The following is a 27,001-nucleotide window of genomic DNA, read 5'->3' on the forward strand; positions in this document are numbered from 1 at the left end:
GCTGATCGCTGTGTTATAAGTGGAATATTCTTGAGTGTGGTGTAAAACTCCAATCAAATAAATAACTAATTAACCTACAGGTTGGTGACATGATAATCCCCAATTCATGCAGTCTGTGGAAAACTGCTCCCATTGTTAACTGCATATAAAGCTGGGAGTGTGTCGGTTCTTGATTACATTACTGAGCATGCAAATAATGAAAGATTTGTAGAAAAGATAAAGCTATACATACATCTGCTTTCTGCACACTAGTATATGATATTAGCCCGAGACCTGGGTCACAGGGTGACTTACACATACTGAAACGCCGAACCGCTGGTCACCCTTAGCCTGAGAGTTATGTGGACCCGATTGCGGTATTATGCTTACAAAGAGCTAACCCTCGTTCAATTCCGATGCATGCGCGTTAGGTTCGTCCTGACCACACATATAGCACGGCAATTCCGGAAACTAAAATATTTACGCACATTTTGTCACAACCGTTACTTGCATTTAATGTTTCTAAAAACATGCAGCGGTTGACCTATCCGTGAAATTTAGAATGGAAGGGGTGCCGAAGATAATCCCCTTTTTACTGCAAACTTAATTTGACACTTCGCACAAATTGCGGGGTCCGTCATTCTGCTCCATAGCCTTCAGACTATTGCAAATTCTGGCCTCCGCAATCACGTGGCTTTCTGTCTGTCAGAACTGACAGCCAGCTGATCAAAACATAGGGACGTGGTGAAAGGTCAACCACGCATGCGCGTCGAGCAACACCTATTAGGTAACGATGCCGGAACGACATGTGAGCGTAAGTCCCAACTGTGAACTATCTTGGAATTACCGACATTAAAGGCGACAGAATGTGGCAAAAATTGGCAAAGGAACATAGAATGTCTTGGTGAACATAATTTATTGGAGTTTGGCCTGGTAAATGCTTGTATTCGTTCATTTTACACAACTATTTATGGCGCGGATTTTCTGCGCGCAAAGCCGATTTTAAATAACACTATTTTAACGTAGATGACTCCTCGGCTTTGAACTACGTCCAACCCCCTTGTTGAAAGATCACTGCCGAGATCCTTGGCTATATGATATATACCGGTACCATGCCTGGAGAATTGACTGATTTGGCTGATTTAGGGTGAAATTGCTTTATCTCGATGACCTAATCAATAACTATAACTCTTGTCGATTTAATGTTGGAGACATTTAATTTGAATATCCTCTGTATAGATAATATCGATTTCGGAACATTATTCGTTAATTTTTATATAGGTTATTTGCATTATGTACTGAATTAAATATTACGTTCAGATGTATTTTCTGTCTATATATTTTTTGGAATGGTTTTGAAGAAGTTCGAAAATTTTTACAAGAAAGGTTTGAATGAATTTCGGTGGAATTCTATTGTCAAAATGTAGACACGCTGTCATTATTGAATAAAAGTGATTAACGATTCACCTGATAAGGTGACAACCTGACCTCGACGATGAAAACAAAATATGCACTGTATAGACAACGGAGGAGAGGCAGCTGAAAAATACCGCGTATGTGCACGTGCGGCAAGTCACATGACTACCAGGTGAAATCAAGTTAAATTTAAAAATCATCAAAAGAGGATTTAAATAATACTGAGATAAGATCTAAATATCGCGGATAAAGGCGTATTCCTACTCATCCATTCTCCTATCTGCAGTCACTTGTCAGTATACCCCTTAATTTACCGGGGCCCCCTGGTGTAGAACCCTCACTACTAACCCAGTGTATGAAGCCTTAAACACAACCGCGTAGGGACGCCTTTCTTTATCAGCCGCAGAAAACTCCCGTTTCCTACTTTTTATGTGCGTGAATGCACGAGGAGGCGCGTGTGCCTAAACTGGTAGCCACAAACCTGGCTATTGTAGACGGTATAGCGATATGATAAAGGTCTTGGGAGAGACCTCGTGCCGAATTAAAATGAAATTGTGTGTGAAACGACCCGTTCAAAAGAGGTTTTCAATATTCATAATGCTTTCTGTCAGCTCTCCTTTGTGGCTTGTGACCCTTGAGGGCTGCAGGTGCCCGTCGCGCGCCCCTCGCGCCGTGTCGACAGGTGCTCGCTTCCAGCCGCCCGGATTCCTCTAGACCGCTCCTCGACTACAATAGCAGACTACGGCAGGAAAGCGAGTTTAGAGAATTTTAACAATTGTCAACTGGTCTTTTTCCATCACGGCTCAATGGTTACAAGCTGAGGGTCAACAATGCTCACAACCGATTTGAAGAGGAAATCAGAACACAGGAAAACATCTTCTCCGAATTTATTTTAATTTCTTCTTTTATCATCACATAATGTTTGCGTTTTTGTTAATATCCAAAAATATACTGAAAGCTACATGTGTACTTATCTGGCCTATTGAAAAGTTTGAAATTGTCCGTAGATCAGCAAAAATTTCTTTTTTTAGTATTTCATCAAGGAAACACCTCAAATGTGATTGCATGCACTTTTATTAGATTACAACTTTTTTGTACGTAAAGCTTACTATCTTTTATGAAAGATGAATACAGGAGCTATATATTTTTCCAAAGGCCTTGAATGTTATTAAAAAGAAACTCCAACTAGAAATGGTTATGTGTGTGTGTATATTTGTTCTTTGTTTATTTTATTATCATTGTGATGCTCATTTAAAGACTGGCTAAAGTTTGCATATATATGTTTGTCAGTGCAAGCGAATAAATCTTCTTTCGTTCTACACAGTACAAATATACATTATTACAGCATGGACCCTTGTTGTGTCTACCGGAAATGGCGATACTGAGTCGAAACTGTAGGCTGAATACATCAAGCCTGATATAGCCATACTGTCTGGTGTTAATGTATACAGATGTCGACAGGGCAATATATAGGAGACGGATCCAGGTATCAGTCATAAAAGAAACACGTCATGCAGGCTGTGTGCTTTAAAGAAAGAAAGGGATTGATTGAACTTTCTTAACGCTGCAAATTTGCGGTAAAGCGCGGGAGACAAAAAAGCGCTTGTGTTTAACTTTGTGTCGGCTCTTCATTTCTCCAGGTATTTCCACAGGTGTTGACGTTTTTCTGGAAGCCCCTGATAGGTGTGAGACACTGACTTTCAGCCTCCGAAATCCAGCAAAAAGTCTCCCTAATGCACGGGCATATATCTGCGGATTGGAGTGGCCATGAAAAACAAGCAAATGTTGGGCAGGTTTTAAACCACCATTGTTACTGCATTCAGAGGCAAGGCTGTGAATTGTCGTCGGATTATCTCTCGGAAGGTTTGGCGTGTTGGACATATCGGGTGTGCAGAATGGCAAGTGAGGAGCAGCTATTTACAGGTAAAGTGGTCGCCATGGTATCAGGCAGACATCAACCACGGGAGGAAAATGACGCAACATGCGTGATTCTCCTGTGAAACCAATGTTAATTGATTAATAGCGCATAACTTAGGAGAGATAACATGTGTTACCTACCGCAAGCGTTACTTAAGCACAGTTAAGATTATTTTCATTTAGATTACATGCAACATAAATAAAAAGCACATAGTTCTGTTTATGTGTACATAATTAAAGACATCAGCATGGCAAGATCAGACATGGCTATCAATATAAAACACTCAAACCGACAATATTTTTTTTTAAATGTCAGGTTTTATTTCGTTGACAAACAAGAAACTATATAGATACAAGAAACTATATAGATATAAACTATAAGAAACAACTGAAGCTATATATTAATATAAAATCCAGATATTGTTTCCGATGGCGTATTAGTGATATAATTGTAAATTAACTGAATTATTAATAATTAAACTGTCTGTTATTTTGTGTTATGAAGTTTTGCTTACAGTATCGGTCTTCGATCGTGCAGTATGTTCTGACTGTGAAGAAAGGTCTTGCGCTGATATGATTTGTACGTAACTTGTGTTGCTGTGTGTCTACGTGCGTATGCGTTGGATTAACATCCCTCTACAAAACGTGGGTAGAAGTAATAATCTAGACATAATCTTCTCTACTCCCGGTGACAACAGGAGCGCTGACTTGTGAACTGATTTGATCTATAATATTTCATCAGACTGACCTGTGGTCATCTGTCTGCTCTTTGTCTCCAGTCAGTCATCCACTTGTCGTGGTGACACCATATTTAACACCGATGACAATTCACAATGACCTGGTTTGTTGGACAGGATTATAACATTATCCACAAACCTTGACGTCCCGTAAGGTGGTAAACCTAACGTCATGTCAGAGTATGAACGTCCCGACAACTTGTCTCTAATCTGACTTAATACAAAACGGCTCGTCTCATTTATTCTTTAAAGCGAGGTTTATGGGCAGTAAATACGCTTCTGTTGATACAAAATCTATTCCATCGCCCCCTGATGAGCGGTGACTGATCCTTTTCAAAGGTGGCAAATAGCCGGACCTGGAGATAGGACTTTGAAGAGCCGGTCGGGCCGGGCAGGTATGACCCCGATGGGAGACATTCTGGTCTGCTATTCACCGTTTTGTCTAGTAAGGCCAGTCTCCTGGCTTCGGACTCTGACGGTTGCCTGGTCGCTTGACTCTTACTTCGTCCGCTGACCTCGCATTTCTCCTCCAAGCACGTTTAATACATAAGATAACAATCAGGTGCATTCAGAACTACCCACACTATAACAATGCATTCCGTCCATGGCCGAGGCACTGTTTACCCGATGCCGTGTCCGCATATCCCCACGTCCCGTATGCAGAAGAGGAGATCTTCACAGTTCCTCGAAACTATACAGTCGGATTGCCCCGACAATTACGCCCTATCAAACTTGGATGACGATCAAACAGGTCTCCTCGTTCCGCGAGATGCCGACTCGTTACTCCCTAAGCTTTATCCTGTATACTGACACGAGACTGACGAGGTCCCTGCCCTTCCTTATCCCACCCCCTCATGCACAGTACGGCCCACAGCCTTTTCAAATCATATACCGAAAGTAAAGAATCAAAAACCATGCACAACAGTTAAAGCTTCACATCGGAAAAAGAAATAGGTTTACTCGCTGTATCCAGTTTGCTTCACACGTCGACCTGACGTACAGTTTGTCTCGAGAAGTTCCGAACAGACACTTGCCTTCGTTTTCTTATAATTGAGTACGATGAGGCATACCGGGATGCCATGTCTGGCCAATAAACTAATAGAGACACTACCCGTGTATATATAACACGTGACACTTGTTTTACAGTAATATCTGTTTACCGATCTACGCCAGTACGATAAAAACACACGTTTAAAAAATTTAACACCAGTCGTACTGTGCTTTACTGTGTCTATCCATTCTTGTGCTAAAAGGGTGAATAAAGAGGTATTGCCAAGAGGTATCTGTACCAATATGCATGATTGGGGTAAATATACAGACACTGCCAAACTAGTGTGAGACTGTGATATTTGTCTGTACCGATATGAGTGATTGGGGTAAATATACAGACACTGCCAAACTAGTGTGAGACTGTGATACCTGTCTATACTGACATGAGTGATTGGGGTAAGTATACAGACACTGCCAAACTAGTGTGAGACTGTGATACCTGTCTGTACCGGTTTGAGTGGTTGGGGTAAATATACAGACACTGCCAAACTAGTGTGAGGCTGTGATATCTGTCTGTACTGATATGAGTGATAGGGCTAAATATACAGACACTGCCAAACTAGTGTGAGGCTGTGAGATCTGTCTGTACCGGTATGAGTGATTGGGGTAAATATACAGACACTGTCAAACTGGTGTGAGACTGTGAGATCTGTCTGTACCGATATGAGTGATTGGGGTAAATACACAGACACTGCCAAACTAGTGTGAGACTGTGAGATCTGTCTGTACCGATATGAGTGATTGGGGTAAGTATACAGACACTGCCAAACTAGTGTGAGACTGTGAGATCTGTCTGTTCCGGTATGAGTGATTGGGGTAAATATACGGACACTGCCAAACTAGTGTGAGGCTGTGAGATCTGTTTCACTATGACTGCCACACATGGTAGAATGAAACATGTTCCATATGATAATATCTGTCTGTACTGATGGTTAAAAATAGAGACACGCTACCAAAAATGAATGGGTCATGTGCTGTATGAGAATTTCTGTCTAGAGCGTTTCAGGCCGTAAATTATGGTGTGTATACAAACAATACAATAGTCGATTGAGGCAGGCGAGGTAGCATCTGCACTCATGGATTTGCATGGCGCACGATTTGGATACTGACTTCATTCTGTCGCCTAGAATATTCTTTGCCTCTTTCAAACATCATTGAAAACTGTTGACGGGTTCGACTTGCATTTTTCGTTCTTTATATAGGAGTACTTTCCTAGTTGGAAAGTGTGCTGAAAGTTGTTTGGAAATATGGCCTTGAAATTATTGCCCTGGATCGTTGATTTTGGTTGACGGTTAGTATACGAATGTCTGTTATGACGCCATGTAGATACATAATCGCAAGGCCAATCTGGAAAATTACAACGTTTAACGCAGGACATGCACGAAAGAATTACAAGAAAGTGAGGGCCTCCTTGGCTGAGGAGTTAGCACCAGCGCGGCGCATTGACTAAAGAGTGTGTCATCAGTGCGGTCGTTGTGGGTTCGAGCCCTGGCCGGTTTCCTCCTAACATAATGCCGCCTGCCATCGTATAACTGAAATATCACTGAGTACAGCATAAAACACCAATGAAAAAAATACATAAACAAATATGAGAAAGTGCATGTACACAGTAAAGAAATCAGATGAGTTTTAATGATTGCTGAAAGACGCGAGGGACCTCTTACGGATTCCCTTGAAGAGGATGCAGATACTGACTTATCTATTTATTTGCTTCGCGGGTTAAGTGGACTTACATCAAGCCCAGCACCTTCATTTTAAAGGCTTCACTGATAGACCTCGCTGTCCAGTTAGATCAAAGCGTTGTTTGATTGCGACCGATCTGAACAACTTTAATCGGTTTAATTAGTAATTATAAAGTCGAATAAAAATACGCGTGCAGAAATATGTGAATATATATGAAAACGTTTATGCAGCACAAAGTTTTAATAGTATATTGAAGTTTTCCTGAATTAATTAAATGGTGTAGTATACAATGTATACAATGGTATACAATCGTTAATTAATCAACCCAAGGCTGATTATCCACTGTTTCCGTGAAGAGATTCGTCGTCCTATCTACATATATACATGGAAATAAAATTCTTCAAGTAAAACTCCTTTTGTGTGTATAGCAAAACTAGTCATGTACGTGATACTGATTTCCAACATTACCTCATCTAGACAAGAACCTGAAAATCCCCGAGATCTCGGAGAAAATGTAGAAACGTAATTAAATGCATTACCGTGCAACTGTTCCCCGAATTTGTTCGAACTATCGACTAATTTGTCTGTCTTTCTTCGTCTGAAAATGTCATATAAATGACAATTAATAACAGTTCCTTTAACGCTGATGGTAAAGAAAACTCTCAAACGATTACCGATACATGAAAAGTTTCTTATGATGATTGCTTTTGTTCACAAATGGAAAGAAAACAATATCTTGCATACGTGAGCTGTGTGTGGCTGTGCGGAAGGTACTGTGCCACGAGGCGTGAGCTTAAGGCCTTTCCCCCCGCAGCACTGTTCGCCGGATCTTGGTGCTTATAAGTTGTCCACGGCTCTCATTACCCATGCGTGTTATTTTTATTGAAGACCATTTATCTTCCACCAGTATGGTGTCTATAACTTAACGTTACGCGTACGCCGGGGTAAACAAACAATTAAACACATATCAGTATATTCCTAAGCCTTTTCAGTTTGAATGGTCCACTGGCCCCTGATCAGATATGGGACAGGCCCGATTCCATATTATATTATGATAAACACCAATCAAACAATTAATTAAATAATTTGATTTCAAGTCTGTATGTCAGGATGTATATGTAAATTACCTTCATTGTTATCACCGTGTCACACATTGTGTTATTGATGCATTGATGCATTGATGTCAAGGACTTAAATGGACGGATTGCTTGATTTGGTTGTACGCCTGAGGCGCGCTAACCTGTGGTTATGTCAGGTAATGTGTCCTCAACCAGTCTCCCCGAGCAGCACACTGACCGGGACAGGACAAGCTTCATAGTTCAGTAACAAGTCTTCCTCACGGCACATCACCCGACTGATTCTGATCGGTGTATGAAGAGCACACCCGGTCATATACGGCTGTCTTTTGTCCGCAGGCGCCGTCAAATAGTGGGTCGTGTTGTATTGTACAGGATAAGTGTTATCCCGGGGGGGAGAACGCGTGCCCTGCCCGTGCGGCCTTCTGTCGAGTTTTGTTTAACTTTTGACCCTTGTCGTTTGCCTGTTTTCTATTTGCGATTCGGAGTTTTCTTTGTGGCCTTTTATCATCTGTAACAATGCGAGCTTTTCACCTGCCAATCACCTGCGGCCTTAGTAGGGTTGTGCGGACAAATCGATCCGCATCTTCTCTGGCTACTGATGGCTAACTTGTCTACCCCAAGCACCCTCTTCTCCTGTACCCACAAAGTAACGACTGTTGCTCTGTCTAATCAAGGTCAACGCCATCGATTGGACTTTGATGATATCTTCATGATTGTTCCTCTTTACCACAATACAGTTACTAGGCAGTCAAAACATTCTTACACCATTGCACGGACGGCGTTTTCTATGATATAGGGTTTATTTTTATATACGGATTATTTCATTTACACACTGGTGTTCCTTGTTCTTGAAATATCACGATTTTGTCGAGTACATTTTAACATATCTATGGGTATCTTATCAGGTTGCAGTAATTTGGTCGCTACTTTCAACACTATCCTCCATTTATCAGGTTGCAGTAATTTGGTCGCTACTTTCACCACTATCCTCTATTTATCAGGCTGCAGTAATTTGGTCTCTACTTTCAACAATATCCTCCATTTATCAGATTGCAGTAATTTGGTCGTTACTTTCACCACTATCCTCTATTTATCAGGCTGCAGTAATTTGGTCGCTACTTTCACCACTATCCTCAATTTATCACGTTGCAGTAAATTGGTCGCTATTTTCGCCACTATCCTCCATTTATCAGATTGTAGTAATTTGGTCGTTACTTTCACCACTATCCTCCATTTCAACAAACGATAAAGTTACTTTAAACATTTCTTCCATTTTGTGAAAATATGTCATGTACGGTAAATTTTAGGTTTAGGGACCAGGTATGCATTCCTGTTTATTATATTAACATGATGCATTTATGAGCAGCTGCAATGAAAGTGCGACTGAGATACTATATGTGTGTATTCTGTAATCTGGGAATTATTGACGACCAGTCATTGAAAGCTAATGACTGCTTCTCTTCTACCTGTTACCAGCTTCGTCCAATGCTGTTTACTGCATTTTATTTCTTCATATTCCTTTCAACGCTAGTATCTGTGGTTGTGGAAATGTCCTGCAATGACTGTCTTGGAACTCCATGATTTACGAGTGGTATATACATTAGAAGTCAGAATAAATATGTGGATGATTTTACGCCCTTCGTATGTCCTTACGACCTTTCCTCATTGGGTAAAGCAAAATTTGAAAGTGGTTTTCTTTTTATCAAGGATTTCTTGTTACATAAGTCTATAAACATTACCACCTTTTATGGAAATGGAAATGGCTCTACGCATTACTGATTGTAAATATTTTATGGTTTAGCAATGGAACGCCAAAGTGGATTATACACTTTACATTTGGGATATAGATATAAGTTCCTCATCACTTTCAGGTATAAGGCTAATTCCAGATACGCTGACACATCCACACAAGTAGGTACTTTGAGGGCGACTTGATTTTGAACGGCAGACCCTTCCATTGTTCCAGATGAATAGAGAAGATGTTGGTTTGACCCTTAGCTGCATGTGCTGCAGAGTCAGGTGTTTATTCCCTTGAGAGAGAAAGAGACCAGGTGTGATTATCAGAAAACAATGGTGGCCAGCACCATTATCAGCTGTGTAGATGCTGAGAGGATGCGGAATCTTTGGGCTCCCATCTGTTCTCATCTGAGATGCGGTCTCCACGGAATTCGGTTGCTCTCAGACAATGGCAAACCCATGCACGCTATTGTTCTCGTCAAGGTAAAGTTTCCAAAAGCTCAGCCGATTAAACCGAAGCTGTCCTGAAGCTGTCTGCATGATAATCACTCCTAAGTTCATCCGAGGGACTGGTCCTTTTTGTTCGGTGGTTTTTGATGCTATGCTTCATTAAGGATGCTCTTATAAGATGGGTCTATGATTAGCATTGTGACCCTTGCCCTCTAAGTATTTGACCCCACCTGTGTTTATAGTTTAGATCCAGCGCCCTATAGGGAGCAGCCTGATCCTTCACTAGATAATTCAGACTTCAACATGCGCACAAATACCAAATAAACCACACAGGTACCACTAATTGAATTATCCTGGAATATATTTGTGTAATTCGAGAATTTGAGTATGAAAATCGAGTAAATTGGAAAGTTTGATCTGAAAGCTTCAAAGCGTTGGCATTTATTTTGTTCTCTATAGGCTTGTATATTAAGCAAGTCAGTCTTGTACAGAATTGGACAACCTTGTTAATCGATGGTTTGCGATAGCAGCCATCCTTGAGGTAAGTTTGTGTATATTGCCCATTGTATGACCTTACCAGCCAAAGGCCTCTGCTCAGCTTATGACACCTTTAACAAAAGACACCCAGAGAGCAATACAAACAAACTTACCTCAAAGATGAATGCCATTGCAAACCATCTATTGTAAAATATTAAATAAATAAATAAATAAGACAAAAGAAGGGAGCCAGCCACCTGGTCAGTACAGTGCTATACTTGATGTCTATACGGTCACAGACATGACCTAACGGCGTTTATTGGCCACACTTAATTTCACCAGAAGTTTCGACCTGATCCTGTCAGTGACCTCAAGGCAGACGATGCAATCAAAATTTGATGGCAGAGAGAAGGCTGAATCATCTACATTGCGGAATGTACTTCGACAAGTGTTAGGCTACAGTCGTTAACCACTCGGCCATTACATAGTCGGATCGCACGGAACCCTTGTAGTTGTGACCAGCTGTGTCGGGTTGACAAATCATGATGTTGATTTGAACATTCAAAATTGCTAAATATTTTCCATTTGAAGACGTTAGAAGTAGGCCTACGTATTCTCACCCTAGACTGGAGTAAGCTTTCATCACAAGAAATCAACAAGGACGTTGACTGAACCATGGTAGATTTACGTTACATAAGCGATATATTATGGTTCCTATACAGAGATGCGGCGTCGGCATATCAGTTTTCGTGATTCCAAGATGCTTTGGCCACCAGCGTCAAATGAACGAAATATACTGTTGAAAATGAAATTGTAGAATTTTTCTTCTGAATGGATCAGTTTCCATGGCATTTCGGTCGGTTAGCCTTGTTATCTAACTGTAAACAGCTCTAGGATACGTCTTAGCCGTCACTATGTCAGCCGTGTTTATGTGGCCTAAACACGTGTGATTCAAATGTGTTTATTGTTGCGCGACAGATCAAGTGGTTGTAGCTAATCCTCACTGAGTTAAGAGATTATGGTGAGTGACCTGGTAAATTAAATGTCACCATTTTTATTGATGCCTTGTTAGTAATTCACCTGCTTGCCTGCAAGTGTTATTGTCTGTCGGCAATTTACCACTTACCTGTTCATTGTATGTCCTCATTAGCTATGTCTGCGCGCTATCACAGTCTATCTTGCACAAAGCTTAATTACTACATTGTAATTTATCGTGCGGAGCGCAGAGGCCAGGCTGGCGCCTGAGGCCTTTAGCGAGCAACTCGTGCGAGTGATTCCCCTTGTTAATTAGTTTTAAGATCGTTTGTGTTGAGAGACGATCCACTCGTTTATCTCCATAGCCATACGATCATTTTGTCGGCAGGTGAAAACCAATCTGCGCCAGCAGGTAAGTCACTAGCCTTGTTTGTGTTTTGTAATAAAAATACCATACGGTGAGAGGAAATACGAATGCAAATACACCATCGTAAAAGCGATTTATTCATTGAATTTTGTGGCTATGGTAGAGCTTTGCTTTTGGGGCAAAACTTTATTTACATAAATTATTGTGTGAAAAGTAATGCTACATATGCCCAATCAGTGATGCCATGTGTTTTCAGTACGACTGGAAACATGTAAACAAAATTGTTTCCAAGTAATGGTATGATATAGATAACTCGATTTATAGACGCCAGGTGAAGCGAAATGAACTTATACACAATTTCTGTATACTTTTAAAGTAAGAAAAGTTTTGTTGGATATCATTTGAAGGCAAAACAATTCACTCTGATCATATGTCGTATAAAAAAGCCAACACTCTGTAATCCATCGACTAATTTAATAGACCCAGTTGTTTTGATAATGAAAAATTATAAAATTGGTATGATCGGAGATATGTTCATTGAAAGTGTGTAAATCCAAAAGGTGTCAATGTCAGCTGTGACAGCAGACATATTAAATCTAGCAATTAGTTGCACAGAAACTAAGGCAAGTTAAAATTCGACCAGAACAAAGTTCAAAGTACCGGCTGCTGTTGTTCGACCATTGGCTGAGGAAGGATCAGTGTGTTTTCTGCAACAGGTAAACTAGGCCGACAGGTGCTTAAGACAGTGGCTTTCTTAAATCACTAACTCCAACCAATTAATAACAGCAAGCTATAATACCTGCACACCTGTTCATGTGAATAAATCTAGTATCTCTTTGATGTATATTGATACAGCTCGCACCGCATTCCTGGTCTGAACACCTGATGGGAGCAGGTTGTACGGGTCAATGTCAGGTAAATCTGTTAGCTAAACGCAGTGGTATATAGATTGTGGTGCCGAAAAAGAAAAAAACGTTACCAAAGAATACTAGCCTGCAAATTACCATGGAAACGTAAAACCACAATCCCTAGTCATCTGGTATGTAGAAATCAAAAAGTTAAACTTTCAGTGTCTTTTTAAAAAGGCTATCGTGTATTATAACTGTCTCAAGAAAGCCAATTTGAATTGAAGTGCAGGTGAGATTTTAATGAATTATAGTGTTGTGTGAAGTGTTATGGACATAAATTTTACCCTCTATGGTATAGATACATTTTTATTATTTTCTTTACAAAACGGGTTAGGTATTTTTCACTCGAAAGTAAATCGAATTGAATAAGGTGTATTTTAGGTCCTGTTGATTGACACACTTCGGCCAGCCTGTTAACAGTGAAAACAACCTATACATAACAACAGTCCCATACATAACATAAAACTACACGTATGTGTAACCCATGGCTACCTTGTTAACAGTGAAAAGAACAACAATCTCATGCATAACATAAAACTACACGTATGTGTAGCCCACGATCAGCCTGTTAACAGTGAAAACAACAACAATCTCATACATAACATAAAACTACACGTGTGTGTAACTATTTACCCACACGTCAACAATGGAATGATCATCTCCTACATGCACCAAGAGTGTACTTGTATCAGTATTGCAATCTCATACATAACATAAAACTACACGTGTGTGTAACTATTTACCCACACGTCAACAATGGGATGATCATCTCCTACATGCACCAACAGTGTAATTGTATCAGTATTGCAATCTCATACATAACATAAAACTACACATGTGTGTAACTATTTACCCACACGTCAACAATGGGATGATCATCTCCTACATGCACCAAGAGTGTACTTGTATCAGTATTATAATCTCATACATAACATAAAACTACACGTGTGTGTAACTATTTACCCACACGTCAACAATGGGATGATCATCTCCTACATGCACCAAGAGTGTACTTGTATCAGTATTGCAATCTCATACATAACATAAAACTACACATGTGTGTAACTAATTACCCACACGTCAACAATGGGATGATCATCTCCTACATGCACCAAGAGTGTACTTGTATCAGTATTATAATCTCATACATAACATAAAACTACACATGTGTGTAACTATTTACCCACACGTCAACAATGGGATGATCATCTCCTACATGCACCAAGAGTGTACTTGTATCAGTATTATAATCTCATACATAACATAAAACTACACATGTGTGTAACTATTTACCCACACGTCAACAATGGGATGATCATCTCCTACATGCACCATTACGTGTGAAGGTCTTCCAGAAAACACCAATGAAGAAAAATAAATAAATAAATATAATATGAAACTGTTTTAGTAATATTTGACAACCCTTTCCGTGCCTATTCCGGGACCACCTCATCTCGTACGTACTTGTTGGCATAAAACTTTGCGTGTAGGTATCACTAAAATCAGTGACCAGTCAGCTTATTGTATACACAGGAGTGTTGTGTTCAATGTCTAGATGCAGGTACCAGAACCACACTCGACCAGTGTGATACACAAGGGACCTTTATCATCTCTATCCTAGCGGGGTGCCCGGCTGGACATCAAACATCAAAGACATGACGCGCGATGACGCAATAACCTCCGAATGAATAGCCCAGTGTTTGAAACAGGTTACATGTCCGTATTAGAGAGAGCGTGAGGGGACGCGTGTCTGGCGAGGGGTTGGGGTGGGGGCGGGGTGGGGTGAGGGTTGGGGGAGGCTGGATGGTGGACATACAAAGGAATCAGGGATCAGCATCTGGGATCATTACTGGAGACTATCTGTCGCCGGATTTTGGCCTGGTACAGACCATTTGAATTTACCTTTAAATGTCTGAAGATCGTTTATGCAGATTTGCCTAATGGCATGGTTAATTTGTACACGACTAGTTCACTAAAATATCGAGCACTGTTACACTACCACAAAATATCCCGATGCAGGTTCTAATTTACCACGGTTTCACTTACGTCATACACTTGTCCGTAATTATATGACACAATGTAATTAATGTTAGTGACGCTACTGGTTGGTCTTAACGCACGTAGGCCTGTCATAGCAGAGCAATCGGATATAATACGTTGATCTTGTTGATGTTAATGCGCTATTTGCGACTTGCGTGTGAATTACATTAGTGTATTTTAAAAATAGAGAAATTATTCACTGAAGGACATCGCTGTACTGTAAACCTTCCTCGGGTAATAAAAACTATAGACTGTGAAGAAACAAGACCAGTGCGCTTATTAGATGTAAGTTCCTACGAGTTTTATGACATCGTTTGTAATTAGCGAATGTGTGCAGGAGTCACCTGCTGTGTACTAAATCCTTAAGGTGACTTATCCTTTTGTCAGTTAGGTGTGAGTCATTTCTTATTATCACATGTATTATGTTTGCAATGGATACAGTAGTGTTCAACAACCATATAAGCAACAGCGGTCGGCGAAATATTCATTTCAGTATAAAAACACCCGAATAGATCAGAGAATAAGGTATCCAACACAAGATAAGAGAATAAGGTGTCCAACACAAGATAAGAGAATAAGGTGTCCAGCACAAGAGAATAAGGTATCCAACACAAGATATGAGAATAAGGTATCCAACACATGCTGGGGGAATTCCGATGCCTCAAACAATGTATATTGGGGACAAGCGAGTCAGTGTCGTAGCGAGTCTGTTGTCCGTGCCCTGTCCGGAACAATATCCAGAGAAAAAACAGAGCGCTGGGAACCTAAATAAATGGTAATCGGTCAATTTCTATTCCAGTGCCTTGGTTATACCGGAGATCAATGATCGATTCCGGACAGCCCATAATAAGCAGGAATAGCTTTGATTCGTGTACGGCTCAGTTCACCTGATGGCTTGGAAATCCACCTTACTGCAGAGCTTTGTCCAAACTTAAAGCGGCGAGGTGCTGTTGTGAAGCCGGCATGCCAGTCCCTCTGCGGTCTGATCACCAGAATATGACCGTCTGTCTGAGCCTATAACCCGACAATATCAGAGCCAAATCAACGCGCCTCTGCCCTATTCACCTTGTTTCCCAAGCCTGCCACCCCCACCATCATCATCGCTACTAGCGAGAAAACAGGACGACTGATCTGGTCCATATCACGTTCGAAATACACAATTATTCCGGCTACAGCAGAATACTCTTGACCAAAGGTTTCACCAATACTTGTTTCATCCATATTTGTTTCATCAATACTGGTTTCATCGATATTTCTTGCATCAATACTTGTTTTACCAATTCTTGTTTCATTAATACTTGCTTCTTCAATATTTTTTTCATCAATACTTCTTTCATCAATACTTGCTTCAAGAATACATTACTTGTTTCATCAGTACCTGTTTCATGAGTACTTGCTGCATGTGTACTACCTGAATTATCTATACTTGTTTCACATAGTTATACTTTGAACCTGACTAATTTATATGTTTGACAGACAAAAGCTATTCGCTGTAAACAGATATCAGATACAGTCATATTCCACGTGATGACGGTGGTGTACATGGACACTCTGAGACATTGTATACTTGTATCCAACAGAAGGGATATAAATCAGACAGGTGACCACAGCATCTATCCCATGAGTTATTACCTGTACTATACTAGTTCCACCCGTGTGTTGTTCCGCCTCTCAAATGGTTCCTCAATCAGTTCTCCAGTTTGTCAGTCATTCATTCGTTCAGCTAGTCATGTAGTTGTTTGATATTGTTAAGCTAGGTAGGGGCTCAGTCGTTCATATAGTTGTTTAACAGGTATGTGTTCAGTCGTTCAGGTAGTCATGTAGTTGCTCACAAGGTGAGCCAAGTATGTGTTCAGTCTTTCAGGTAGTCATGTAGCTGTTCAACAGGTGAGTCAGGCATGTGTTCAGTCGTTCAGGTAGTCATGTAGCTGTTCACCTATGTGAGTCAGGCATGTGTCCAGTCGTTCAGGTAGTCATGTAGCTGTTCAACAGGTGAGTCAGGCATGTGTTCAGTCGTTCAGGTAGTCATGTAGCTGTTCAAGAGGTGAGTCAGGCATGTGTTCAGTCGTTCAGGTAGTCATGTAGCTGTTCAACAGGTGAGTCAGGCATGTGTTCAGTCGTTCAGGTAGTCATGTAGCTGTTCAACAGGTGATTCAGGCATGTGTTCAGTCGTTCAGGTAGTCATGTAGTTGCTCACAAGGTGAGCCATGTATGTGTTCAGTCTTTCAGGTAGTCATGTAGCTGTTCAACAGGTGAGTCAGGCATGTGTTCAGTCGTTCAGGTAGTCATGTAGCTGTTCAACAGGTGAGTCAGGCATGTGTTCAGTCGTTCAGGTAGTCATGTAGTTGTTCAAGAGGTGAGTCAGGCATGTGTTCAGTCGTTCAGGTAGTCATGTAGCTGTTCAAGAGGTGAGTCAGGCATGTGTTCAGTCGTTCAGGTAGTCATGTAGCTGTTCACCTATGTGAGTCAGGCATGTGTTCAGTCTTTCAGGTAGTCATGTAGCTGTTCAACAGGTGAGCCAGGCATGTGTTCAGTCGTTCAGGTAGTCATGTAGTTGTTCAAGAGGTGAGCCATGTATGTGTTCAGTCTTTCAGGTAGTCATGTAGTTGTTCAAGAGGTGAGTCAGGCATGTGTTCAGTCGTTCAGGTAGTCATGTAGCTGTTCAAGAGGTGAGCCAGGCATGTGTTCAGTCGTTCAGGTAGTCATGTAGTTGTTTAACAGGTGAATTCAGGTAATTAGTCAACGCTTAAGCCCGTCATATATAGTTAGGCACGTCGTTCCTTCATTCAGTCAGTTATTTTATTAGTTCTGTTAGGTATATGTATTGATTGATCGGTTGATTGGTATCTTGGTTTTTAACAGTTTCGCAGTCGTTCAGTCATGCTGTCAGCTAGTTATTTGTTGGTCGAGTCAGGTAGATGATGACAACAGTTAATCAGTAACTTGTTTCGATCAGTCAGTCAGTTAAAGCTGTACCAGGGAGTCTGTTATTATAGTCACATAACCAAGCTTTCTCACTTATCAGTTTACTCCGCTTAATCACTCTCTTAGTAGGTCAAGACGTAAAACGTCAATCATACACACATATTTAGTACCGGTACGTCACGACGTAAAACCACCAGCATTCACAGATACTTAGTAAGTAACTAAGTAAAACCCCAAGCATGCATACATACTTAGTACCGGTAAGTCACAACGTAAAGTCCCAAGCCGGTAAGCCAAGACGTAAAGCCCCAAGCATACAGGCGTACTTAGTACCGGTATGTCACGACGTAAAACTCCAAGCATTCATACATACTTAGTACCGATAAGTAACGACGTAAAACCCCAAGCATACATGCATACTTAGTACCGGTAAGTCACAACGTAAAACCCCAAGCATACATGCATACCTAGAACTGATAAGTCACGACGTAAAACCCCAAGCATACATGCATACTTAGTACCGGTAAGTCAAGGCGTACACCCCCAAGCATACATACATACTTAATACCCGTACAATCCCAAGCATACATACATACTTAGTACCGATAAGTCACGTAAAACGTCAATCATACACACATATTTAGTACCGGTACGTCACGACGTAAAACCACCAGCATTCACAGATACTTAGTAAGTCACCAAGTAAAACCCCAAGCATGCATACATACTTAGTACTGGTAAGTCACGACGTAAAGTCCCAAGCCGGTAAGTCACGACGTAAAGCCCCAAGCATACAAGTATACTTAGTACCGGCATGTCACGACGTAAAACTCCATACATTCATACATACTTAGTACCGATAAGTAACGACGTAAAACCCCAAGCATACATGCATACTTAGTACCGGTAAGTCACGACATAAAGCCCCAAGCAAGCAAGGCACAACATAAAGCCACAAGCATAAAGACATACTTAGTACCAATAAGTCGCAACGTAAAACCCCAAGCATACATGCATACTTAGTACCGGTAAGTCACAACGTAAAACTCCAAGCATACATGTATACTTAGTACCGGTAAGTCACGACATAAAGCCCCAAGCATACATACAAACTTAGTACCGGTAATCACAACGTAAAACTCCAAGAACTCATACATACTTAGTACCGATAATTAACGACATAAAACTGCAAGCATACATGCATACTTAGTACCGGTAAGTCACACCGTAAAACCCCAAGCATACATGCATACCTAGAACTGATAAGTCACGACGTAAAACCCCAAGCATACATGCATACTTAGTACCGGTAAGTCAAGGCGTACACCCCCAAGCATACATACGTACTTAATACCCGTAAAATCCCAAGCATACATACATACTTAGTACCGGTAAGTCACGACGTAAAACCACAAGCATACATACATACTTAGTACCGGTAAGTCACGACATAAAGCCTCAATCAGGTAAGGCACAACATAAAGCCCAAAGCATAAAGGCATACTTAGTACCAATAAGTCGCAACGTAAAACCCCAAACATACATGCATAATTAGTACCGGTAAGTCACAACGTAAAACCCCAAGCATACATGCATACTTAGTACCGGTAAGTCACGACGTAAAGCCCCAAACATACATACAAACTTAGTACCGGTAAGTCACAACGTAAAACCCCAAGCGTACACACATACTTAGTACCGGTAAGGCACGACGTAAAGCCCCAAGCATAAAGGCATACTTAGTACCAATAAATCGCAACGTTAAACCCCAAGCATACATGCATACTTAGTACCGGTAAGTCACACAGTAAAACCCCAAGCATACATACACACTTAGTATCGGTAAGTCACGACGTAAAAGCCCAAGCATGCATACATACTTGGTACCGGTAAGTCACGACGTAAAACCCCAAGCATACATACATACTTAGTACCGGTATGTTACGACGTAATCCCCAAGCATACATGTATACTTAATACCTGTATGTCACGACGTAAAACTACAAGCATACATACATACTTACAACCGATAAGTCACAACGTAAAACCCCAAGTATACATGCATGCCTAGTACCGGTAAGTCACGGCGTAAACCCCAGCATACATGCATACTTAGTACCGGTAAGTCAAGACGTAAAGCCCCAAGCATACATGCATACTTAGTACCGGTAAATCACGACGTAAAACCCCAAGCATACATGCTTACTTAGTAACGATAAGTCACGACGTACAACCCCAAGCATACATGCATACTCAGTACCGGTAAGTCACGACGTAAACCACAAAACATACATGCATACTTAGTAACGATGAGTCACGACGTAAAACCCCAAGCATACATGCATACTTAGTACCGGTCAGTCACGACGTTAAACCCCAAGCATACATGCTTACTTAGTAAGTCAGCGCAACTGGGTCATAAACCAGGTATACAACTGGATGCACTGCTGCCGACTGTGTTATTACCGTTGAGTGTATTACCGTTATCTTGTTATATATGTAGTTATTTACATGATTGTCAATAAACGCCGCACTAAAGACTTTATCAATGTTACTATTGCATTCAACTATAGTCTTTAATATTTTGGGGATTTTTTTCTTTCAAGAGAAATGATTTCTTGGAAATATTTTTGTATAGTAGGTTTTTGAGGTCACATCTTGGTACATATCGTTTTTGCATAATGTTCTAAATAATGTTGTAATACATGTATAGAAATTATTTGAATGTAAGTTTTCTAGTACAAATACATTTATTTATTATGTGTTAGACCCTCATTTATAACATTATTACACAAAGGCAATACATAACAATAGGTGTACTTAAATGCCCACCATACCAAAATTATTTTCCTTGTGATTTTCTGTTGAAAGTAAAATCTATGAAAAAAATGAACCACAAATACAATATACAACCAACTTTTCGCTCTCTTTCATCTGAGCTTTATGTAATTTATATATTTTCTCCGCCTTTAAGTTAGCCCATGTGACCAGATGTGAGATGGTATATATCTATTGGCAGAAGACAAGTGGTGGATCGCCTGCGATCGCGTATTGTCACCAGTGTTCTACGAATAAAAAGAAAGGCAGAATCTACAAATTCGCAGCCCCAGTGCAGGATGGAACCCTGTCTCCTGTCACTCGTTGTTGGGAGTGGGAACATCTTTGTTCACCTGCACCGACCCACGGCCCGCCCCTAATTCAGCAAACGTAGATTTACTCGTCCCAGATTTTTTGTCGGGAAATCCGTACCGAGATTAATAACTCATATTACCAGCATTAGCCCGCGTTTAATATGGTATACATATTAGTCTACATTGTAGTATGGCGTAAAACACCAAATAAATAAGTAAATGAATGTATGCTACAGAAATGAATCGGCTGTCCCCGCCCATGCATAGGAAGCGATGTGCATGGGGAAGACCAAGGCAGGTAACACTGCAGAGGGTTTGTCCTCCATTCGTCAAGGAAAGACACAGTGTAAAAAGTGTGTCGATAGAGCTGTGTGATATTTCAAACTCCGTGTCAAAACCCCTTTATCAGCATCACTTCTCTGCTCAACAATCTGTTCCATCCAAGGTTCTTCCTTTCCTTCGGTCTACAGTTTTTCTGACGCTGATTTGGACGCCGCCATAGAAAACCTTCAGTGTCTCCAACACTTTAAAGTTTCGTAGCCAGTATAGACGGAGTAATTGCTTTACCAGAATCAACGAGTTCATGGCTATTCATTTTCTTATTTGTTGATGAGTGGCTCTGCAAACACTAATATACTCCTGATATGTGCTGTATTTTAACATCTGTAAATTACAATACTGCCGAAGTATAACATGCATCAAACACAAGCCTGTATGTGGTCTATGTTAGTTCACCTGAGTAGCATTTGACTGTATTAATGTTTATCACATGTATACGGTTAAATGAGATATAATTTGATAATTAGCTTCATATCGTTTAGTAATGAGTTCAGGTGGAATAGATGAAAACGATACATAAAAGGCAGAAGAAGAAGAAAAACAGGCGAAAAAATAATAATAAACCTTTCTTTAACACCCTAGCCTGCAATCTAAAGTGTGAGGACGGAGAGAAGATGTCTTCTGATTAAACACCGGAGATGGAGCCAAGGTTCACATGTAACACTGGTTTTTTTGTATGGCTGGGTAAATGGATGGGTAAACTCAGCTCTGGTAAACATTCCTCCGGACAAAAGCTGCCACTTATCTAACATTTTATAATTTTTACACGGGACCTATAATCTCGAGAAAGCTGAAATTAAAAGGGCTACATGTTAACTTCAATTCCGCACGCAATGCTGAGCATATTTTGAATGTGGTCATTTTTTTATAATACTTTTAGAACTACACTGTATATACATGTGTACTATTTATTTATTATAAATAATCTATGAGAATTTCAACTTTTTGCCAGAGAGTAAATCTAATTTAGTGTAATGCGTTTGTATATTTCAATAAGTAGGACCCTTTCTGATTTATCGCTTTCATAGGCTACAGTTAGCGTCGCTTTCTCAAGCTGAGTTAGAGGAGAAAATAGAACTAATACAGGCTCGAGGAAATTAAAATTACTATAAAGAGTAAGACATTTAAGGTTAAAATATTTTAGGCTCCTTTCGAGGGTACCATCGCCGACTTTGTTTGGTGCTTTAAACTTGAACTTCTCTGTAGACCTTGAAGTTAGTAAATGTTGGCATTTGGAGTGTACATTTATTATATTTATCTAAACCTTGTCATTGCCGACAATGTCTAATGAAGTACATATACATTATGCAAATTGAACATGGTGTCGGTATTCATCGTTATCAATTAGTCTCGTAGTAATATTTCATTTATAAGGTATATTTTAATATCTGATATCGACTATTTGTACACGCCTGTATTTGTGAGTATAGACAACAACAGTGTACGCGTCTTACGGAGAAAGGGGGATAACTCTAACAGACATTTTGGCATTGGTTGTCAGTCACTTATGCAGTAAGAACGCAGTCCTGACCTTTTATTCCAAAATAGGAGAATTGGTCTATTGGCAAAAACAGTACTGCAATGAAATATATTATAAAAGTATTTAATAAGTACCGGATGTCGAATCAACTTTATGAGAAATACAGGCTGTGGACTAAGACAAATAGTTAACTACAATTTCAACAGAAACCTCACATCTATATGTTATATCAAATTATGCTTAAAAATAGGAACAATTTAGGACGTTTGGTGCCATATTTTGGGTGCAATACTAAAAGTACATAAAAGTGCATACATACTCCTAAGTTTAACTCTTCTAAAAACACGCTGTTTTGATCTACTGATTGGTAAAGCATCTCTTTGTTTATTTTTACTATGATCAACCTTTAGACTATGCCCGTAAAATTCGTTAAAACACTCAAAAAATCTATCTGTTGAAGTTAATAGAAAATCTGTTGTCAGAGTGATGATGGAATATATTCTTTTATCATAACACAATATTGTGTCATATTCAACAAAATATCCCGTTAAACTAATAGAATTTTTGTGTTGAATTAATAGAACATGTGCATGTGTTATATTTTACAGAATAATCTGCCGCAATAACACAATACATTCTAGCATCATTCAGACGACAGACTTGCTGTTGAATGAACAAGATTTCGCCGTGGAATGTATTAAATCAACATCACCATTAGTTGAAGGACTGATTCCAACATCTCTCTGACTGAAACTAATACACGTGGGACCTAACTATCTCATCTTATCTTATGACCTTAATTAGTCATTTCCGGACATCAGCATTATAAGTGACAAATATACGATATCAGTTCCTTTTCATTGACAGGGAGGAAAAAATCACCTTATGCCTTTCAAACTGCTTTGACCGCCTGAAATTCACATCTGTGCCGTGTAACCAGTCCAGTGTCCCCAGCACTCCGTAATTCTGGTTAAACCTATACATAGGAAAATATCAATTTCAATGTCAGAACATGTAGGCCTACATTAATCTTTCACTTCCAAGAAATTCATAGGGCTTCGGGGCATAGGGTTTTGGAGCATAAGATTCCAAACAGATGACTTTAGTCCTCTAAGGCGTCGTTCGATCTGGTCTCATGCACACCCTCGATCTACATGTATATACGGTCGCGAGTTCGAATCCATTATACCTGGTGGCTGCACCTTTTAGTCAGGGAGTTTGACAAGAACCCACAATGGGTGAAGCTTTCAACTGATCCACTGTCCTAAGGTATAAATCTTAAGGCCACCATAAATCTTACAACCACCGTATTACGGAAAACTTCTTGAATATGGCATAAACCCCAATTACAAAACTAAACGTTACTTCCATGGCTTCCAAACAGCCTTCTCACAAGGTTGATAGCCTTTTCTTCAAAGAAATATGTTTCAGAACATTGCGATTTTGGTAACAATATTTTAAGCTAGGCCACACACAACAATAATAGTCAAAGTCCGTGCAAGAACAAATAATGGGTAAAAGGCATCCAGTTGTCAGCTCAGAACGCCGATAAACAAGCATATACAACATACTTTGACTCACTTCAGATGGTGATAATCGTGGAACTCCGGGGATGGGAGCCCAGGGAGATGGTACCCGCTGTGGTGGATCACCGTGAACGCCAGAGCTATAGAGTACCACAGCCACGAAGTGACGGGGTGGGCACCACACAGTAAGGGTCCGGCCGCCAGGGGAAGGATGTTAGATAGGAGGAATTCCACGGGGTGAGCGTACACAGCGACCAGAGCAATTGGTGCTGTCCACTCGTGGTGCTGCTTGTGTATGGCCTTGTAAAATACCGGCAGGTGCAATAACCTGAAATCAGCTGAGGTTACAACTTACAAGTATACTCTTCCTTCTAAAAAGATTAATACAATCTTCTATGTATCTGAGCTGACTATACTGGTTTATGCCGATATTGGTTTGATCTGTCGTAAATGGTATCGTGTGTCTTGGTACTATTTAGTTTAGCGCTCAGCATTCAGGGATAGTCTGAATACTGATCAACTCGGTGTGATCATGTTCGGTGATTACCCCTGACGCGATGTTTGATGGTTTCTGCATGGGTTAATTAGCAAATTCCTTGAGTCATAATTCGAACGTAGTTTAATTGTATGTGTAAAACATTCGATATACGATATAAAAATATTGAGGAAAGTAAATATTGATTATAGTATACCTGTGGGAATAATAAAAACCAATCTCTTCCACGAGGGCAAACAGCACGAGTTGAGTGAGTATTTGTGATGCAGAAGGTATGTCAGCCGATACTCGCATCCCATGCGGACCTGGGCCGGGTATAACAGACACACACACGGCACACCCACAACCAGCTGGTTAAATACCACAGAGCGGAGAACTCTTTTCAGCTGCTCCAAGCTAACCTGGAAACCCGAAAAGACCTCAACTGACAACGACCTATTACACGGAATCCGATTATTTTGTGAGGTAGGAGTTATCCCCCCCTTTAATGCCGCCCATCAAATGCCACTTTGATGGAGATCAAAGTGCTGGTTACCTGCTTACATTTGACGTCGAATTATTTTAGTTAGCCTTTCTTCGTGACCACAGCAAAGGTCCATGCTTTCATATTACCGATGTAGCATGGAAGCCGGATGAGGACATCTAGCCCTCACCCGCCTGTCGCTGCTAGCGGTTCGAGAAAATCACGGGCGATTTGCATCGTCCTCTTGCCGCTGGGCGCGGGCAGCGGGGCGCGGGGCGACATGTCCTCATCTGGATTCCATTATAGAACCCATCTGATGAATTATTAGTAAATGTGCGTTAAAGAAACAATGTAGTTTGGTGAATTTAACAACAAAAAAGTGGTAGACAATTATTTTACTGAACGAAAAGAGTGCCAGCATTTACGGTGACAATAAATCAGTCTTGTAAATGACATTCAGAGCCAAATTGACTTCGCAGAGGCTACTGTCTTGAAAGTTTGGGGTTGTATCAAAGAAACCTCTTACTTGATGTTAAAAGCAGAAAAAATATAAACATTTGGCAACACTTTTCTTTTTTCTACTTTTGACTGGTATTTTCAGTAAGAAAAATCCTACGCTGTTTTCACAGCACAAATGTTTTGTAATTGTAAAATTGTTTTTGCTGTTTGATGAAAAGTAATGCCTTACTGGCGCGTTTCCGTTAGGTTGTACTTTGTAGAGTCGAGTCCATGCAGGGCATCCTGTGAGATCAATCACAAGGAACAGACCAGCGCTCAGCCAAAAAAACACATGTAAATACCATCGTCGTGCCTGTATCGAAGGCAAAATAATCACTGGTCAGCCAGAAAATACAGATAAATACCAACGTCGCACCTGTATAGGAGACCAAATAATCACCGGTCAGCCAGAAAATACAGGTAAATACCAACGTCGCACCTGTATAGGAGACCAAATAATCACCGGTCAGCCAGAAAATACAGGTAAATACCATCGTCGTACCTGTATAGGAGACCAAATAATCACCGGTCAGCCAGAAAATACAGGTAAATATCATCGTCAAACCTATATAGGAGACCAAATAATCACCGGTCAGCCAGAAAATACATGTAAATATCATCGTCAAACCTATATAGGAGACAAAATAATCATCGGTCAGCCAGAAATCAAAGGTAAATACCATCGTCGTACCTGTATACAAAATAAAATAATCACCGGTCAGCCAGAAAACAAAGGTAAATACCATCGTCGTACCTGTATAGAAGACAAAATAATCACCAGTCAGCCAGAAAGCAAAGGTAAATACCATCGTCGTACCTGTATACAAAATAAAATAATCACCGGTCAGCCAGAAAACAAAGGTAAATACCATCGTCGTACCTGTATAGAAGACAAAATAATCACCGGTCAGCCAGAAAATACAGGTAAATACCATTGTCGCACTTGTATAATAGACAAACAGATCAGCGGACACCCAGAAAATACAGGTAAATACCATCTTCGTACCTGTATAGTAGACAAAATAATCAAAGGTCGACCAGATATTACAAGTAAATGCAGTGAATATTTTGGTATAGACAAGGCAAACGGGTTATAATTATTTGAGGGTTTTGCCTGTTTAATGTTTGTTCTAGTTTTCAGTTATACTTCAGGTCGGTCATCACTGTGAGTCGTTACAGAGACAGTGTCGTCCGGGACTTTACATAGTTATATGATCTTCTCTCTCCCTGGAACTCAACATCACTTCGTCACAGCTCTGCAAACGTTTCTTTTTTGAACTGAGACTGGAAAAAAAAACCACCACAAAAAGAAGTGCATATAAAGGATA

The 27,001-nt window shown here is 40.3% G+C and overlaps 1 protein-coding gene across 1 annotated transcript in view; it reads left to right on the plus strand.

The window, feature by feature from the left end:
• LOC135474960 (gamma-glutamylcyclotransferase-like) overlaps positions 1–27,001 on the plus strand; it is a 51,231-nt gene that overhangs the window by 15,898 nt on the left and 8,332 nt on the right.

This window comes from Liolophura sinensis, chromosome 9 (assembly GCF_032854445.1).
Source record: "Liolophura sinensis isolate JHLJ2023 chromosome 9, CUHK_Ljap_v2, whole genome shotgun sequence".
Lineage (NCBI taxonomy): Eukaryota > Metazoa > Mollusca > Polyplacophora > Chitonida > Chitonidae > Liolophura > Liolophura sinensis.